This window comes from Mesoplodon densirostris, chromosome 1 (genome assembly GCF_025265405.1).
Source record: "Mesoplodon densirostris isolate mMesDen1 chromosome 1, mMesDen1 primary haplotype, whole genome shotgun sequence".
NCBI classification, from domain to species: domain Eukaryota; kingdom Metazoa; phylum Chordata; class Mammalia; order Artiodactyla; family Ziphiidae; genus Mesoplodon; species Mesoplodon densirostris.
The window spans coordinates 75,931,988-75,937,760 of record NC_082661.1 but is presented as its reverse complement, the minus strand read 5'-3'; positions in this window follow the sequence as shown (position 1 = coordinate 75,937,760).

The following is a 5,773-nucleotide window of genomic DNA, read 5'->3' as shown; positions in this document are numbered from 1 at the left end:
AGCATCTCAAAGAATACTTGACAGTTAGTAGTGTTCTTTAAATATTTGTTGAATAAATTTAATCCCCTAACAAGCTATGATATAGGTAATATGATTACCTCTTATTTCAGATAAGAACACTGAGGCACTGAGTCAAGTAAGCTGCCCCAGGTCACACAGTAGGCTGTGGAGGCCAGATTAAAATACAGACTGACCCAAGCATCCCCACGCTCTGCGCTGTGCTCTACTGCCTCTGGGAAGAAAGACTTCCTTTCAGCCCCTGCCGCTATGAATTAGACTCACACTTTTTTTTTTTTTTAAATGAAGTAATTGTTCCCTTTGGAACTGATGCTATTTATCAGCAGCAGCGGCACAGCTTTTACTCTCCCCCCACCACTTGAAAGAGGAATAGCATGGCAATCACTGCATCCAAAAACATATCTGGTCAGGGGCCACTGCCAGGTCCAGAGAACCAAACAGCCAGTGCAGCCCTGAGACCTCAGCTGAGGTGATGATATACTGGCATCTCAGAAAGTCGACAGATGATCCTGGCACAGTGGTTGCCCAGTGGGGCTATAATCTGAACCATTGTACAAAGACCTTTTGACAGCTGATTCATGATTTTCTAAAAATGAATCATCCGCTCTTCATAAACAATAAGGAAAAACATGCCCCCCCCCCATTGCTGACCTGAGTGAGGAGTGTCAGGCTCGCTTCACTTGCAGCCTGTTGGAACTGTCAGGCCAAGATTGTCTCAGAGGACAAATCTTTAGGTATGTCTCCATCAACATAAAACCTTCAAAGAACACAAGTGGCTTGAGGCAAAAGTGCTACAGTTGGGCAGTAATACTATTGTCACAAGTAAACATGTCAAGAGAAGAATAGTGTTAGAATTATTTTTTTATTCAGTGTGTCCTATTTTATTTTTTTAATTTTTATTTATTTATTTATTTTGGGCTGCATTGGGTCTTCGTTGTTGCACGCGGGCTTTCTCTAGTTGCAGCGAGCGGGGGCTACTCTTCATTGAGGTGCATGGGCTTCTCATTGCAGTGGCTTCTCTTGTTGCAGAGCACGGGCTCTAGGCGTGCGGGCTTCGGTAGTTGTGGCATGCAAGCTCAGTAGTTGTGGCTCGCGGGCTCTAGAGTGGAGGCTCAGTAGTTGTGGCGCACGGGCTTAGTTGCTGCGCAGCATGTGGGATCTTCCCGGACCAGGGCTCGAACTTGTGTCCCCTGAATTGGCAGGTGGATTCTTAACCACTGCTCCACCAGGGAAGCCCCTGGCCCTGAGTTTATAACAGATGAAGCTGAGCAATGAGTGAGGAGAGGTTTGTTATATTATTCATTCCTCTTTCACCTCTTTTGTGTTTAAAATTTCCATAATAAAAGTGAAAAGATAAGCGAATAATAAAACCTTTACAAAAGTTTTATCAAACCCCTCCTATCTGCATAGCACTATGCTACGTGCAGTTGAGTGTGTGGGATCAGATTCTGCCTCGAGGAGCTTAAAGTCCTAATAGGGGAAATAAAGCAAGCTCTCAATGAACGCAAATCCCAAGTGGGCTTTAGTACCTCAAGAGAGACAGAGGGAAAGTCCGATGGGGTTCAAGTTCCAGATGCCTGGTTAGTACCGTGTTAATTGAAACAGCCTTGTTATGAAGATCTGAAATACTATTCCAACCTAACTTACAGTGCCCACAACACTAGTGACAGAGAACAAACCTTTGCTATCTTACATGTCCTGGGATGTGGAGGGAAAGCAGAGAAACTAATTTTCTTCCTGGTCAGTCCACAGCTGTGCTGGAGCATACTATTTGAAAAGAAATGCAAAGATTTGGCTAGGGAATCAAGCTGGGGGTTGGAATGATGGACCTAATGGGTGCAGTCAGGAGTATGTCAGACAGAGATGATTTTACAGTGATTAGGTGATCCTAAAAATGCCCCTCAAATACGAGTTTGAGGCACTTTTCTCCTTTATTGAAGTCATCTTGCCAAACAGGTAAAACTCAAGCCTACCGACCAAAGGCTTCTAATATCCTGGACAGTGCTGGAGAAATCTTGCTGACTGGTTTGGGGATTTTTCTTTTTCATGGGCCAGGCCAATCCTGCCCCTTTTATGCTTTATCCACCTGCAGACCAACCACGTTACAAGTGACAAGTGTCCAGGGCTTATACCTAGCCTACCCTGATTGGAGATGGTGTTCCCAAACTTTCAGTTCTACATCTACAGTTTCTTGACTTATAATCCAAGGTAATTACCTCTATTATGGAATCTTCTACTAATTAAATAAGAGTGCTCTCATTTCCCATTTTTCTAAGTTCTTAATAGGTCTCATTGTTAAAGCCATGAACCCCTTACATGAGCAGATGCCTCAATTCATTCTGCCCTCATGCCTGAATTTAAAATGAAATGCCGGGGCTTCCCTGGCGGCGCAGTGGTTGAGAGTCCGCCTGCCGATGCAGGGGACACGGGTTCGTGCCCCGGTCCGGGAGGATCCCACATGCCACGGAGCGGCTGGGCCCGTGAGCCTGGCTGCTGAGCCTGCATGTCCGGAGCCTGTGCTCCGCAACGGGAGAGGCCACAACAGTGAGAGGCCCGCATAACGCAAAAAAAATAATAATAATAAAATAAAATAAAATAAAATGAAATGCCAAAGCCAAATTATAAAAAGAAAGTAAGGGGGCTTCTGTGGTGGCGCAGTGGTTAAGAATCCGCCTGCCAATGCAGGGGACACAGGTTCGAGCCCTGGTCCAGGAAGATCCCACATGCTGCGCAGCAACTAAGCCCGTGCGCCACAACTACTGAGCCTGCACTCTAGAGCCCGTGAGCCACAACTACTGAAGCCCGTGCTCTGCAACAAGAGAAGCCACCACAATGAGAAGCCCGTGCACCACCCCTGCTCGCCGCAACTAGAGAAAGCCAGCGTGCAGCAACAAAGACCCAACGCAGCCCAAAGTTAAGGAAAAAAAAAAAAAAGTAAGGTACGTACATATAAGCTGGTACATATAATTCACGTAGAATTAAACTAACACACTTTCAACTAAAAATTGTATAAAAGCATACTTTTCTAATTCCAGCTAAATGAAGGCTGTGTGAAATACCTGTAATTAGTAATCAGTGGAGCAATGGACGTGTATTTTGTAAACTTTAAAACAGTCTCCAAAAGTTTTCTCTACTTAAGCTCCCAAACATAAATCAAGCTCCTATTCTATGCTGAGTACTAGGCACATTTCTCAGAGGCAAATGATGAGGCTTAACCGATACAATATAGTAAGTACTACAACAGGTGAATATGAATATATAAGCAGAGCTATGGTGTGGAAAATTTTGTAGAGAAGTAAATAAGAAACAGGATCAGACCCTGAACTCCAGCAATTTCCAATCTAGTTCATTCTTTTTTTATATAAATATTAAAAATTTCCTGTTCCTTTGAGGTCCAATAAGGACACGTTCCTGGAATGTTCCATCGTGGTGAAGAGCAGAGGCTCTGGTCCATCACCTACTGTGCAGCCTTTGGCAAGGGACTTGACCTCTGTGAGTTTCCTCATGTACAAAATGGGCCAAATAGTACTCCCCCGTAGTACTGCTGTGAGGATGCAGTTAGGTGACATGAAGAATGCTGGGGACAAAGTGCACACGGTACGCTCTCGATAAATATTAGCTATATTTAATGCCTACTCTTCCCTGAACAACAAAGCTTTCCACAGTAAAAGAAAATCCTCTCAAGGACAAGAGTTAGGGATTTAACAGGTTAAAAGTCCTGGAGAATGGAGTGCTGTATTAAAGCTAGTGAATCAGCACTTTCGTTGTTTACTGGTCATCTGCTCAGAAACACTGATTAACATGTTCAGAGGAAGAGCTCCAAGATGAATTCCAATGACCAGGAAAACAACAAACCTCCTTGACAGGCAATTTCCTTATTAAAGTTTTACATTAGTAATACACAGGTTATATGACATTTGGGGCATCGGGGGGAAGGGGGAGAGAAAGAAACAGCATATCTTCACGTGCTAGACCCCAAAGGCCCAGAGATACAGTTAGGATTCAGCTTCTTCTGGTACATCTGCCTGCTCTTCTCAAAGTGCTGACCAGGCATGGCCTGGGGCAGAGCACATCCAGCCACGTGGACCCACATAGGACGAGCTTGCTGCAAAGACCTGCACAGGGGCTTCCCTGGTGGTGCAGTGGTTGAGAGTCCGCCTGCCAATACAGGGGACACGGGTTCGTGCCCCGGTCCGGGAAGATCCCACATGCCGCGGAGCGGCTGGGCCCATGAGCCATGGCCGCTGAGCCTGCACGTCCGGAGCCTGTGCTCCGCAACAGGAGAGGCCACAACAGTGAGAGGCCCGCGTACCGCAAAAAAAAAAAAAAAAAAAAAAAAAAAAAAAGGACCTGCACAGGTTACTCAACCTCTGGATGCCTTGGAGAAGAGGGGCTTACATGAAGTGGGAGCGTGACCTCTCATGAGGGGACACAGGTCCAAGCTTAGTGAGTTGAAGAACTAGCAGTTTGTCCTGGCCTTCCTTTGAGAGGTTATCAAAATATTTGACGGTTCTTCTATTTGATTGTTGAAGCAGTTTTAAGTGGCATTGCCAGCTGCAGTGCAGCTCCTATTTTGAGATTTCCCTTACTGAGAAATGTTAAAGCCACCTCCCTATAATTGATGGTGGCTGTTTATAAAATAATAATAATTGATATTGGAAAACCATAAGAGAGCTTGAGAAACAAAGAGAAACCAAAGCTTCAGAAACATCTGGGTTATTCTACTTCCTGCTTTGAAGCATCATGTAGTTGGTACCTAGGGGGGAAAAAGATGGTATTAGTATTATTATCCCTTTATAGACAAAAGATTTTAAGTATTAAAAATATCTGTATAAACTGAAAATATTCTTGAACTCTCAGCGGCTTCTGTATCCTATTTATGATCACAAAAGCCTGAATAAGATGCAGTTTCTAGCTCCTGGGTTCCTGGGAGATGTTTGAAAGCCACAGAGGATCAGACATATCAGCTCCTTCACAAAGGAGTCCTGGACTCCTAAGGTCACTTAACTCTGGGCCTCAAATCATGGCATTTAGCATTGGGAGACATCTCAGTAATCACTTAATCAGTTTTTCACAGGGAAAAGTTCCTTCTTGGTAAAATGGTAAGTGTTCCTTTGAAGCACATGTAAAAACAAGAATTTGAGATAGGCCTAAGAACATAGTCATATAAATCTGAAGCAGCAGCAGGGTTACACACATAGGCCTGGCACATGGTAGGCGCTCAATAAATGCTTCTTCCTATTTGATTATCAAGAGCCCCATCTGCTGGTCAAATGGAATTCATTTGCAGCCCTGCAGATAGTGATTAGAAAACCCAAGTGTCAGAAAATTAGAAGAGGTGAAAGGAATATCAAGGGTGAAAGAGGCACTGGAGATCACCTGATCCAATCCATTTATTTTACAAATAAAGAAGCTTATTGTAATACTGGTGTATTCCTAACCAAAAGAAATGAAGAAAGTCAAATAATTTATCAAAATTATAGTTCACATAAAATATTGACTGTGAGACAGACAATGAGTATGAAATTTTATAAGGTGAAAGTAATCCACACATTGAAGATGCTTTCTGGTCTAAAATTGATACTTGTTCTTCTCAGGGAAAAAGGTTAAATGGGAGTGTGCACTTGGGGTAAAACTAGGGTTTGAATCGAGGTTCTACCCGTGATGTTTCGTGGTTGAGATATTTAACTCTCTGGCTTAACAGTCTTCATCCTTAGATTGTAAGTCATAATACTCTAAGAATGTAAGATCACCT